This window comes from Sarcophilus harrisii, chromosome 3 (assembly GCF_902635505.1).
Source record: "Sarcophilus harrisii chromosome 3, mSarHar1.11, whole genome shotgun sequence".
NCBI lineage: Eukaryota > Metazoa > Chordata > Mammalia > Dasyuromorphia > Dasyuridae > Sarcophilus > Sarcophilus harrisii.
This window is the reverse complement of record NC_045428.1, coordinates 525,839,271-525,854,669: the sequence shown is the minus strand read 5'-3', so window position 1 is coordinate 525,854,669 and position 15,399 is coordinate 525,839,271.

Sequence of the window (15,399 nt, the reverse complement as noted above, 5' to 3'; positions counted from 1 at the left end):
TAAATCTTTACATTTGTCAAATATAAGGTTTGCTGGTATAAATTATATATCTACTCTATTTCATTAACTTATCTTTCTGTTTTTTAGTCAGTGCCAGATAGTTTTAATAATTATTGTTTTATAGCATAGTTTATGCTCTGGTACTGCTAACCCTTCTTCTTTTGCATTTTTTTTTTCATTTTTTCCTTGATATGCTTGATTTTTTGTTTTTCCAAGTGCATTTTGTCATTTTTTCTAATTTAATAAAGAAAATGGTAATTTAATTGGGTTCATTGAATATATAAATTAGCTTGGCAAAAATTATTATTTTTATTATATTTATCCTGCCTCCCATGAATAATTAATATTTTTTGGTCGATTTTCAAAAAAAATTAGGGGAAAGGGAAAAGAACCTATATATTCCAAAATGTTTAAGGCAGCTTTCTTTGTGGTGGCAAAGAACTGGAAATTGCAGGGATGACCATCAATTAGGAATGGCTAAACAAGTTACAGTGCATGGTTATGATGGAATACTACTGTGCTATAAGAAATAATGACTTCAATGATTTTAGAAAAACATAGATTTTCATGAAACAATATAGAGTGAAAAAAAGCAGAACCAAGTGAACATAAAGTAATAGCAATATTGTTTTAAGAACAACTTTGAGAGAATGAGATATTTTAACTACTGTAAATATCCAAATTAACTACAAAGGACATTTGAAGAAAGACACTATCTGTATCCAGAGAAAGAACTGATTAATTGAAATACATATAGAATAATTTTACATATACACATACACATAAATAGATAGATAGATAGATTACATAGATATTTGCATCTAATGGTAGCTATCTCTAGGGCAGAGAGGAGGGGAAAGAAGAAAAAAAGAAATTTACATAATAACTTAGTTGTATATTTGAAAGGGATACCAAGTTGTACATAGTGAAATTTGCATTTTCAGGTATATTCATCTTTTTCATTGCCCTCTTATAGAAATGCTTGTTTTATTTTATAAATTAAAAATAATATATATACATAGACACAATAGCCATCACAATACAAATGACAAAAAATATTGCTTATTTAATTTATTACACTAATTTTTAACTAATATCAAACACTTTGGGTTCTTATTGCTTTAAAATATAATTCATATTTGATACACTTTATTTTTGCTTCTCTTTCTGCTACCCTTCTCCTTTGAAGCTCAACATTTTGTTATTCAAAAGAATTATTATTTTGTCTTGTTTTACAAAGTATCCTCCAGTGGTTTGACTAATATAGCACTCAATCTATAAATTAATTTAGGTATTACCACAATTTCTTATTATATAGGCATAACCTAAACATGAACATTAAATACCTTTATAATTATTTAATTCTTCCTTTATTTCACTACAGCGTTTTGAAATAATTATATAAAATTGAGCCTTCAAATTCTTCCAGAAAAAAAATTGTTCTATGTCCTGATTAAAAGGAAAAAGATCAACTATTACTGGTCTCAATTTCAAACTTTATTTGTTGTAATAGTATAGCATTCACCTATTACATTATCTAAATATTTACTTTGCTTAACAAAAGGATGTTAATGTAATTTTGTACAAATAATTTGTCTCAAAAATGGGACAAAACCAATAAAGCTGGTATCTACCAGATCAGAAACACCTTGATTCAACTCCTTCTCTTGACATTGCTATCTAACCACAGGGAAGTTAGTTTTCCCAACTGAAAAATGTGGGAAATTACACCAATTTTATTTACCTCAGTGAATTGTTTTGAAACTGAATTAGAATGCATAAAGTATTCTATAACTTTTAATGTGATATAATTATCAGATATATGATATGATGTAATTTGAGTGACTACAGTTTCAAGAGGTTTCAGCACATAGTATATGTGGTACATAGTATGTACTTAATAAATATTGAGAGAATGGGCTTGAAATCCTTATTCTTCATATAACAGGAAAAAAAAACTCAAAGAAAAATATGATAATAAATAGCAAACAGACGAAATAATATTTCTGAGAGCTGTTAAAGCTTGGTATCAATAAGTACTCAGCAAATATATTGAAAAGTTTCTGGGATATAAACCAATGGACAGTGCACATTCATTAGTTATTTGTTATCATTTTAGGTAAAAGAAACCTGTTTTTCAGCCAGTTAGACAGTGCAGTGAATAGAATGTTGAACATGCAGTCAAGAAATCCTGAGTTCAATCCATTCTCAGATCCTATCTATGTATGTAATCTTAGGCAAGTTACTTAGCCCCTTTCTGCCTAAGTTTCTTCATCTATAGAATGGGGATAATAATAGGACCTAATTTCCAAGATTATTGTAAGGATCAATTAAGATAAAAATCTATAAAGGCAAATTTTCAAGTGCTATATAAATAATAGGGATGTTGTGTTTGTTGATGATGATGATGAAAAGACCTATTTCCTAATGTATTACCTGATTCACCAGTAATTCTCAGAGACCTTAAGCAGAGTTCATTATTTCAAATTGAAATTTTTTTCTCTTAATCACTCCTTTTTTTTTTTCCCAAAAAGAATGAGGAGGAACCTACAGTAATTAAAATTAGCTACCTTTTTGGAATGTACTATGTGGCAATAATTAGTAATTTTTTAATATGAGCAGTTGATTTGAGAGGGATGATAATATATTTGAAACAAAATCCTAGCCTTAATAGTGAATTCCAATATTAATGTAAGATTGACACAGAACTGTCAGTTCTGCAATATAGATTTGCAATTTTAGCAGCAAAGATTTATTAACCTGAAAACTGACCCTGCAATTTCAGTAGCCTGCCAATTGGTGGCAGTGATGATTAATGGTGATGATAAAGGTGGGGTTAAAAGATTATTATGCTTTTCCCAGACCATTTTAGGATAAAAATGAGATATCGCTTTAACATAAATAACTACCAAACAAAATATGATCAATAAATCTTCGACTCTACCCTTTACATCCCTCATCTGATCTGTGAGCTTTTTGCTTATCTTCTAAGGAATAGGTATTTATGCCATTTTCCTATTTTATCCACCCATGCCTTGCCTCTTCTCCTTCTTTCCAAGATGTTGTCTTCTTCTATTAAAATATAAAAAGTCTTAAGTGTAGGGACTACATTAAATACTTTTATTTGTAGTCCCAGAATTGAGCACAGTGCTTAGAACATAGTAAACATATAATTAATGCTTCATCTAGAAAGAAAACAAGCATTTATTAAGCACCTACTATGTGCCAGACACTGTATTAGATGCTTTACAATTATTATCTCATTTCAGCCTCACATAACCCTGGGAAGTAGGTACCATTACTATCCCTATTTTACTGATGAAGAAACTCAGGCAGACAAAGGTTAAATAAATTACTTGGCCTGAGTCACCAATCTAGTGTCTGAGATTGGATTTGAACTTAGGTCATCCTGACTCCAGAACTCTATCCACTATACCACCTAGCTGACTTTAAACAGCTATCCAGTTTTTTGTCTATCTGTTTATCTTTAACTATATCTATCTGTCTATCTGTCATATACATAGTATATATATTCATTATGTGCACACACACATATATATATATATGTTAATACATGCCCATATTTATACATGCATATGTGTCAAAAATTAGAAATGCTCTCATGGTATTAATACATACTTAAGTATATACTTCCTCACTAAATTCTTATTATTATTCTTAAATCTTTTCCTTTTTGAAGTTACTTTTTAAAAGAGACTGTCTCTTTTCACCTTCTCAATTTTATTTGCCAGACTCTTTCCATTGACTTAACACTTGACTCTGGCTCTGGAATCAACCTTGCTGAGCTAGGTTGTTCAGAAGACAGTTTTCCTTTCAAGACAACTAAATTCTGCCTCTTTCCAGCATTTTTTTCTCTAGCTCTTCCTCTAGGGACAGTTTCCAGAACTTACTCAAATTCAGCTTGGCTTCTCAATCCCAAAGGAAAAGGTCAGGAGGAAAAAAAGTCAGAGAACAGGCTATTAGTCTGTATACATCAGTTTGATAATTGAAGAAAGTTGCTTTTGGGAAGGACATTGGGTGCAGAGTCAGGACACTTGAGTTCAACTACGGGCTGTGATGATTGCTACCTGTGTGACAAAGTCAAGTCACTTAACTGTTCTATTTTCTCATCAATAAAATGTGTATTTATGTGTGTGGAGGGGGAGAGGGGAGAAGCCTGGTCTCTTAAGTCCTTTCTAGCTCTCCATTTAAGATCATAGTTAAACCGAGGGAAATTTTTAAAGAGATAAGAGATAATGTTTTAGAATTGTCAAACTTGAACAACATATTAAGTAGTTTAATTACAAAGATAAGCCCTATGATATTATAAAGTCAATTGTTTCTCTTGAGTTTAAACCAATTTGAGGACAATTCTCCTCTAGACCATAATTTTAAATAGCATGTGTATGTTGATATATGCAGATAATGTCTTTGTTTAGAAACACATGGTAGACATTACAAAACACAAATACAAGCCAAAGTTATTCACTGATATAGAACTAGAGAATCTTTCTAAAATAATTGAAACCAAAGTCGACAGAGTTTTACTCACATTGTGCTGAGAATGATATCATGCTTTATGAATAGAAAGAATGATGAAAAGCCTGGTTTGTTAGAGATTGGTGATAGCTAGCCTAGCAATCAGAAGACAACATAATATGAATCTGAGCTAAATTTCTCATTTAAAAAAACCTTATAAGTCAGGCTTGTACTTATTAGAACTTTAACAAATTAGCAAGAGAAGTTGTCATTTTTTAAAAGGTGAATTAAAGAAATGTAATACTGTTTTGCCTCTCTCCATGGAGGAAAGAACTGTCAGATTTTGAGCAGTTTAAAACAGGAATTAGTTTTGGGATAATTCAGTGACTCTCCTCTGTTTTATCCTGAGATTGAAACTGAGAAGGAAAAAATTAAGTTATATAATATTAATCAATTCAACTGGCTAAGTAAGACAAATATTCCTTAAGCCCCACTATTCTCATTCATTCTCTCTCTCTCTCTCTCTCTCTCTCTCTCTCTCTCTCTTTCTTTTTCTCTCTCTTTCTTTCTCTCCTGTACTCTCATTGAGCATCTATTTACTATTTATATTTGTACTATTTATTTATATTATATATTCACTTTTTATGAGTTTTATTTCCGAGCTAGATTGAAGGCTCCCAGAGAGCAAGAGAAAATATTTCACACTTCAATGCATCCCTTCTAGACCTTGTCACAGAGTCCTCCATGCAATTCAGAGGATCAGGGACTGAAAATGACTTTAGGGGCCATTAGATTCAATTTTCTCATTTTTTAGGTGCAGAATCAGAGGCCTAAATTGATACCAATGTTGTAGCTTGATTAAAATGACTCAGGGAGCAAGGAGTAATTAGGAATTGACTTTAGGTCTAAGCCAGATCTCTTCCCACTAGAACGCAGCAAAGTAATTCAATGCTAGAGACGGTGCTGGACATTGGGAACATAAAAGAAAAAATTTTTTAAAAGAGTTCTTATCTTCAGGGTTTACTATATGAATAAGACTTGAGAATCTATACAATAAGGAAGAGAACTCCAGGGACAAATGTAGGTAATAAAAAAGTAAAAGCTATCAATAAAATATTATTTTTAAAAAATTGTGCTTAACTACAGCCTGCTTGGGAGAAGTGAAGAGGGATAAAAGAGGGGGAAAGAATAAAGTAAAAAAAAAAAAAATACTCAGCACACAGTTGAGCAGCAGAGAACAAAAGAATAACCTATAAGAATGTAAAGAAAAGATGGACACTTGTGAATATAATTTCTTCTATTATATATCCTTTCTTAAACAGGATATTCATTGTTGTTATATATTTTGAATTCTCCCTGACATTCTGCTGGTCACATGATAATGTTCTTCTTTGTTTTGTTTTGTTCTATTTTTTTTCTCTTTCTTTTTTCTATTTTGCTTTTTGATAAAAAAAAAAGAGAGAGAGAAATATTATGTGCTAGACACTGTTCAAAGCACTGATGTTTCAATATTTGCTAACAGAGCATTATTGGAAAAAATTTGTATTGAAAAGTTAGGTCTGGTACATGACTATTGTGTTTATTTGTTTTGCTTGACTATAATCATTTCTAATGGGAAGTAGAAAGGTGATATTAGTGGAAATAGCAGTGATTTTTTTTTTAAAAAAAGTATCAATAAAATGTTAAAAAGTCAAAAAAATTTGAAAGAAGCAGAGTAAATTATATCATAGTAAATGCTACATGAATGCTAATTAATATGTACATTAATATATGTTTTTATCATATATAAATTTTAAAAGTACAAATTCAACAAACATTTATTAATGTGTATTGAACTAGGAGTTGGGAATAAAGATTAGGTAAAATATAATTCCTGTTCTTAATGACTTTATAATAATAACAAGTAGCGTTTATGTAGTGCTTTATGATTTATAAAGTTCTTGACAAATTATCACATTTGATTTTAATAATTTGCTTACTTTACAATTATCTCCTTTGTTGCTTGGGAATGAGTGTTATTATTATCCCCATTTTACAGATGAGGAAAGTAAAACTGACAAAAAGATCAGTCAGTAAATATGTGAAGCAGCATTTGAACTCAAGTCTTCTTGATTTCTAATCTACTGTGCCACCTTGTCCATTATATACTATAATGAGAAAAACAAGACATGTACATTAATATCTATGATAAAAGTGAAAATGTTATGAATACAAAGAAAGAAATAGAGAATTATGAAGAGTTTGATAAGAGAGATCTCTTCACACTGGGGAGTAGGCTTAAATGGGGGGAAAATATTTCAACAGGTTCAAAATGGGAACAAGCTGAGTAAACAGTGGAATGAGGGTATCATTTGCAAACATGAGCAGAGCCTTAAAGATAAGAGAAAAAAGAAAAAGAGGATTGGAAGTAGCTCAGTTTGGTTGAAACCTTCAGTTCATAAAAGAAAAAAAGAAAGAAAAAAAAGAAAAGAAAAGACATGATATGCGGAGGTGATCAAGTGAGATCTTTGTAAAAGGCTTAGCACAGTGCCTAGCACTGAGTTCAAATACTTAATAAATGCTAATTTCCTTTCGGCCTATGCTGAAGAATTTGCATCTTCCATTTAGGCGGTGGAAATCTACCAAAGGTTTTATAGTTGAAGAATATCACAATCAGAGAGGTACATTTGAATACTAGCTCTTGAATGAAAAGATCTGGATTCACAAAATGTCATCCACATTCTGAGAGAGAATTATGGAAACTGAATACAGATCGAAGCATAATATTTTCACTTATTTTGCTGGTTTGCTTGATTTTTCTTTCTCAGGTTTTTTTTTTTTTCTTTTTCCCTTTTGGTCTGGTTTTTCTTGCACAACATGACAAGTATGGAAATATATTTTAAAAGATTGCCCATATTTAGCCTATATGAGATTGCTTATTGTTTGAGGAGGAAGAAGTAAGGGAAGGAGGGAGAAAATTTTGAAATACAAAATCTTACAAAAATGAATGTTGAAAACTATCTTTACATGTATTTGGAAAAATAATTATTGTGAAAAATAGAAATAAAAGATTTGGATTCACATCCTGACTTTGGCATTTATTTAGGCATCTAGGTGGAGCAATGGATACAGTGATGGTCTTGGAGTCAGGAATATTGGGTCCAAATCCTTTCAGACACTTAGTAGTTGTCTGGGCAACTACTGGGCAAATACTGGGCAAAGCTTTTGGCCTCAGTCTCTTTGTCTATATAATGGAAACAAAAATAGTTAGTACCTACCTTACTGTTTTGTAAAGTGCAAATTAGATAATATATATAAAATGATTTGCAAACCTTAATGCATTGCATAAATGCAAGTTATTATTATCACTGAGGCATCAAGGTGACCCAGTAGATAGCATTCTGGTACTGGAGTCAGAAAGATTCAACTTAATGAGTTTAAAATCTACCTCAGACACTTTCTATCTATGTGACTCTGGGCAAGGAACTTAACTCTTCCTCTATTTCCTCAATTATAAAATAAGCTAGAGAAGGAAATGGCCAACCAATCCAGTATTTCTCCCAAGAAAACCTCAAATGAGGTCAGGAAGAGTTGTACAGAACTGAAAAATAACAAGATGCTATTATTACTACCTGTGCTTGGAATGTTTTCTTTCTTTGTATCCTACTGACTTCCCTGGCTTCCTTCAAGTTCTAGACATCTTTTACAAGGAAGCCTTTTTTTACTTCTTAATTCTGATGCCTTCCCTCTGTTACTTATATATCTCTTTTTATATTGTTTTCCCCCAATAGACTGAGCTCCAGGAAGGTAAAGGCTCATTTGCCTCTTTTTGTGCACTTAACACAATGCCTGATATATAGTAGGTACTCAGTAAATGTTTATTGAGTGAGTGAGTGACCTTAGGCAAATTGTCTAGTTTCCATGAGCCTATTTTTTTCACCTAAAAATGAAAAGTTTGGACCAGATGACCTTTCAATCTATAACTTGTATCCTCCAATAATTATGTTGAAGGTTGATATGGGCAGAGCCCTGATTGCCATAGCACATCTTAATTAGGCAGTAGTCAGGCGATAAGGTAGAGTTTTTGTTTTTTGTTTTTTGTTTTTTTTTCATTTACTGACAACCACATCATACTTGGAGATCTCTCCAGAGGGGGAGCAGGGGGCTGAGTCAGAATATTAGAAAAGAGTAATTAAGAGATAGAAGACCCAGAGCCAAAGGGAATGAAGACATGAAAGAGGCAGTCACAGCAGGAATAAGGACACAGGATATGAAACACCATTGTTTGGCCAAATTTTGTTGTCTGGGAACTGTCCTTATATGCTATCCTTGCCTCTGTCTACCAAGGCTTGTAGTGAATCTTTGTACTTCTATTGACTAAGGAAACTTATCATTTGGTCTGTAGAAAATTATCAGAATTTGTGACTTTCTTATCCCCATTTCTTATATATGTGTATATATATATATATATATATATATATATATGTGTGTGTGTGTGTGTGAAATAGTATATGTATACTTGTACATAAAAAAAGAAATATTTATATAAAAGAAATAATATATATTTATATATCTATAAAAGAAATATTGTCTATGTATATAAATATCATATATATATCATTACACCAAATTACATGTAAAAACAATTGCTTTAAATTTTTTTTAAAGTTCTGAGTTTGTGTGCATACCCTTTGATCCAGCAGTGTTACTACTGGGCTTATATCCCAAAGAGATTATAAAGAAGGGAAAGGGACCTGTATGTGCACAAATGTTTGTGGCAGCCCTTTTTGTAGTGGCTAAAAACTGGAAACTGAATGGATGTCCATCAGTTGGAGAATGGCTGAATAAATTGTGGTATATGAATATTATGGAATATTACTGTTCTGTAAGAAATGACCAACAGGATGATTTCAGAAAGGCCTGGAGAGACTTACACGAACTGATGCTGAGTGAAATGAGCAGGACCAGGAGATCATTATATACTTCAACAACAATACTATATGATGACCAGTTCTGATGGACCAGGCCATCCTCAGCAACGAGATCAACCAAATCATTTCTAATGGAGCAGTAATGAACTGAACTAGCTATGCCCAGAAAAAGAACTCTGGGAGATGACTAAAAGCCATTACATTGAATTCCCAATCCCTATATTTATGCCCACATGCATTTTTGATTTCCTTCACAAGCTAATTGTACAATAATTCAGAGTCTGATTCTTTTTGTACAGCAAAATAACGTTTTGGTCATGTATACTTATTGTGTATCTAATTTATATTTTAATGTACTTAACATCTAACATCTACTGGTCATCCTGCCATCTGGGGGAGGGGGTGGGGGGTAAGGGGTGAAAAAATGGAACAAGAGGTTTGGCAATTGTTAATGCTGTAAAGTTACCCATGCATATAACCTGTAAATAAAAGGCTATTAAATTAAAAAAAAAAGTTCTGAGTTTGAAATTCTATCCCTCCTTTTCTTCTCTCCTTCTTCCTGAATATAGCTGATATAGCTTATACATATATCATCATTCTCATTCCCATTTTATGGACAAAGAAATAGGCAGAAAGAAGTTAGTTCAATTGCCAGGGCTCTCACAGCTAAGGATTTAAGTCAGAAATTAAACTCACGTTGTCAAGATCAAAGTTCAAAGTTTCTGAGCCCCCAGTTATCTGCCATCTAGCTCTGAGTTCTATTATCCTATGAAGGAGTCTGGGCCAATGATCACACTGGGAAGTAGGGCTGGAATCCTGGTCTTTTTAATGCCACTTTTTTTTAAACTGCCCAATTCTGCTTCCTTCATAAAGTTTAACACACTTAATACTTAGGAAGAAGAATTGAAATCAAATGTCTTCTAGGTTGTTTACTCTAGATCATTAGCTTATCCTAGAGAGAGAGGACCTGGGGTTGAAATCCCACTTCTGACACTTACTCATCTGTTTAATGTTTTGCCAGTCACTTAACTTCCCAGTTTCTAATCAGTCTGATGAGAGGGTTGGATTAGATGTCCTCTGAAGTCCCTTCCAGCTAAGGATTTTGTGATTGGCTTGTATCAGAAACTGGGAGAATCTTTTAAACATAAATGAATGACACTGACTTTCTTTTAGCTCAATTATTTTAACTTGAGATCCACAGACAAGAAGTCTGTGAACTTAAATGAGGAAAAAATTATATCTTGATTTTCAATTCACTAAAATTTAGCATTTTTTTCTATTATGAATCTAGACAATAGATCATTATTTTGAGAAGGGGATCATGGGTTTTCACTAGATTGCCAGAGAGGGCAAAAAACATTTTAAGAAACAAAAACATTTAAGAACAACTGCCCTAGAAGCTCTTCCTCTTAAACAGGAAGCAACCACCAGGTAGACGATGTTTCCTGTTAAGAGTAATGAAGCCACAAAAGTTAAATTTACTCCATGATTAAATAATTAAGAGATACATGAGTTTAAAACATATGATTATGTTGAGGTTTCCTACTGAGCATGTGATAGCCCTTCTCATAAAGATGCCCCAATATATAAAGCACAAAAAATTCTGAGTAAATACTAATCTGTTTACTAAGTGTACTGCATGATATGGAAGAGAATGGAACAGGAGAGTGAAGAGTTAAGTCAGAAATTCAGCCCATACAAACTTAATGGTACCTTTGTTCTCTGTTTTGCAATGGAGTCCCTTATGAGTTGACGACCATCTGTTAGGGGAGATGAGCCCTTGGGCTAAGAGAAATTTAAAGATAAATATTTCAAAAGATACATACCATGTGAGCAGGCCCCATCTCTATGAGAATAAACCAAATTAATCTGCAATGGTAGCCATAGAGTGAAGCATTTTTTTCTCCCTCCTTTACTCCCTCAATCAATTCTAATGTTCAAAGATTCCAAAGCATAGAAGGGGAAAATGGAAATAACAGATAACAGCTTGTTTCCTTATCAGTAACTGCCCCACTATACCTGGGAAGTGAGGAAAATTGGCAAAACTCCACTGACACATATAAGATAGGACTTTTAAAATATGAAAATGGAAGGGTAGGAAACCATCTTTGCTATTGTCCATCTTGCAGCAGCTCTGATAACCAGCTTCCTAAGGCATAGGTCAATTATGAAGAATATCTTTAAATAAGTTGGGGAGTGGCTTATTTTTCCTTTCCTAATGTGAGTGGTGATTTACCACAAAAATCAATCATTCACGGAGGGATCTTTCAGTCAAGAAATATTTATTAAGTACTTATTGTAGGTCAGGTACTGTGCTAGGTGCAGAGAATATAAATTCTAGCTGAAAGAAAAAACAATATCTGCATTCAAGAAGCTTACATTCTAATTGGGAAAGAAAGCATATTATAAAAGAAGCTGTAAGAAAGCAGCCCGGAGAGAAATGAGACCTAACTGCCCAGGGTACCTTCCTTGAATGAAGATTCTAAGAGGAGTCATCCATTCAGAGGAAGTTACCAGAGGAATGGAGGATATTTCTAATATGTATGTTCCAGAGCTGGAATGACGTTTCAGAATGGTAGAGGAAGTCTATATAGTACAGCCTAGACAGGAATAAAATATTATATTTAATATTTGCTGTAATAATATGGGCAGGAGAAATTGATCTCTTTACCCCAAAGTCATTCATGATAGATCCAAAATAGCACTAATTTCATATTAAAATAACTCTGAATTTGTTATCTACTTTCTCTCAAGAACTGAAAAAGTAGAGTTATAATAAGGACCTCTGATCATAGGATCATAGAGTTTGTTGGCTTTTTTTTTTTTTTTTTTTTTAATAGTAGGGTCCATAAAGAGGCAGCAAAGTGCTGGATTTGTAGTCAGGGAGATTCAGCTTTCTGAGATTAACTCAGGCCTCATACACTTAGTAGCTATATGACCCTGGTAAGGTCACTTCCTTCAGTTTCCTTCAGTTCCTTATCTCTAAAATGATCTGGAGAAGGAAATGGCAAATTATTTGTCTACCTTTGCCAAAAAAGAGGAAGGGAGAATATCACAAAGAGTTGGACACAATTGAAAAATGATTCAGATGAACTGAGGAACCATAGAGCCCAGATTTTCCTAAAAATTACTACAATTACATATGATAAAGGAAAGCTTATTTGATGATAGAATTTAGATCATGGAAACAACTATTGAAATGATAAGAACAAAAAACAGAAAATGTCCTATTAGAGTTGCTGCAGTTCATAACAAAGAGGATCATAATATTTCTAAAACAACATAATACATACCAGTATGAATCTAGCAAATATTTTACTCTCTGAGTGAGCTAAATATAAATCACTTTTGGCTTTTTTTTCCCCTTTAGCAAAATTGTTCTTATTCAGAAGGGAGAAGTTTCCTTGATTTCCTGTCTTGTTCTATACACCTTTACTCTTCCTCCTCAACAAAAGCTCTCTTCTCTCTCTTTGTGATACCATAATATGAAACAGCCAAGTGTAGCTACTGTAATCTTAAGAATATGCTACCATAGCTGGAAAAATGAAGTACTATTGAGAAAAAAAATCTGCTACTGGATTGCAGATTAAAATATCAATTTTTAAAAATATATAAGGGACTTTCATTAAAAACTGAAACACTAAAAGTTTCCAAGAAAATGTGGCTTTGGGGAGCTTCTTTTTCTTTCTCTTTCTAGAAACTATTTGAGATAAATTAAACTTCTCTAAGAAATGGTAATAGTCAGGATCATCCTTTACTTTTGTCACTTGTTTTGTTTTGATCCAACAACTTAATTAAAGAGGTTAGGTTGGCACTATGTCTTCTCATCTTTGTGACTTCTACTTTGGAATTAACTTTATTTTTTATTCTAACCTAATACCAAGTGTCCCCAAAGCCTTAGTACAGCTTTAAATTTTAATAGGTTTTAAATTGTACTGTTTTTAATAATCCATCATTTTCTAATAGTTTAGGTAGTATGATTTTTGTTGTTCTGTTTTGGGTTTTTTGTGATTTTCAATGTTTGACATGTTACAATGCCTTTTGACTCTCTTCTTGAAGAAAGTATTCATGATATAAAGGAGGTTTCTAAGCTGTCTACTAGTCTTAGCATATTTAGGTTCTTAATTCTGAGCCATATTTTTCAAGGTGTTTTTTTTTTCTGCCTTCCTCCCTTATGTTCACGAATAAGAATATATTTATAATGTGTGCTACTATGTATCAGGTACTTTTCTAGATACTTGGAATTTAAAAATATATATAAGTTGTTCTTCCCTTCAAGGAATCTATCTTCCACTGGAGCAGAAACAACATGTACACTGATATATAAATATCAAAGTAAATATATTCAAAGTAATTTTGGAAGAGGGAGATGAAACAATTTTAGGATGGAAGAAAGAGATGACCCTGGGTTCTTGAAGACTATATCAGTAACTCTACCAGGTTCTGAGTACAAGATTGGAAACAGATGACATGTTGGTCATGTGATAACCAGGTTACCTAAGTGTAGGGATGATCATTCTCAGGAGACTGACAATTGGGTAATGGTTATTTTGGCCACAGCCACTCATGAGGAGGGGAGGAAAGAAACAAGCATTTATTAAGTATCTGTTATTAAGCTGATGACTTTGTTTAACTCTGACTCACTTAAATCTAGTTTACATATGAATCAAAAGACATCACCATTCCATTTTACTATTCCTACCTATTTCAAAGTCCTGTAGCAATGAGATGAAGCAGCAGGAGTAGAAACACTGGAAGCTGGAAGCACAATCCCATTCACAAACAGGCCAGACCCTATGGCCATCTTCTTACTGGAAGCAGCAGTGGGATTCAGCAATGCTCTGTGTGTCTGAGTAGCTTTTTAAGGACAACACTGCCCACTTCCAGATATGAGGAAGGGACTAGAACAGGAGCCCTAAAAATTGTTTGGTTACCCAACCCTAATCTGATTACCATGGCAAGCAGGCATGCTATCCAGTGGTCAAAATATTTTAAAAAATATACAAAAACTTCTGCAAAGTTCATTCTGCTCACCATTGGTACATGGAATGTACACATATTTATAGACAATACAAAATCCAGTATACCTGAAAGACAAACAACTCTAGTTGGAAGAGAATACAATAACACTGAGTGAAACAAGGCTGGCAAATGAAATCCAGCTTAGTGAAGTCCAAGCTGGATAACACATTTTTCTAGAGTGGCCCCAACTAAGAGGAGTGCCCCAAAGCTGAAGTAGTTTTGCAATCAAAACTAATCTAGCTCACATGCCTTCCAAAAGCAGTGAATCATAGCCTCAGGACAAGGCAATTGCCACTTGGTGGAAAATGCCATGCTGCTATCATCAGTGCCTATGCTTCTCCCATGATGAATCCTGAAAAAGTCAAAGAAAAAATATATTAAGACTTGGAGATTCTCATCAGGGTGCCAAAGAAGGCAAACTTAAATTCTGGGTAACTAAAGCCAGATTAGATCCAGGCTACAAGATGTGGAAGGATTTCTTGGGAGGAATGGAGTTGGAAAAAAGAACAGCAACTTCACTTACCACTGAAGATTTATGTATCTTATGATCTTTTCATCACCAACACTGTATTCTGTTTACCTAAACTAAATAAAACTTCATGGATGCAAAATATTGCAGCAAATATTGGCATTTAATAGACTATGTGATTGTAAGGAGAAGAGACATTTAGGATGTGAGAATGACAAGATAATGTATGGTACAGAGTGATGGACTGATCATAGACTCATCCTCTCTAAGATGAATATTTTCATTCAACAAAAGTGGTGACCCTGAGGCAAAAAGACTACTTGAACAATTAATGTCAACAGATTAGAGGGATTCTCTGAGAAGGAATAGTTTGTTTCTAACTTGAAGTGTAAGGCAAAATGCCTTCAAGTGAAGCCTCAAAGCAGGATATGAAACTGGCCTCCAGTTCAAAACACTCTCTTAGAAGAGTTCAAAAAGGATCTTAAAAGAGAGATAGAAGAATGGAGGAAAGGAATGAGA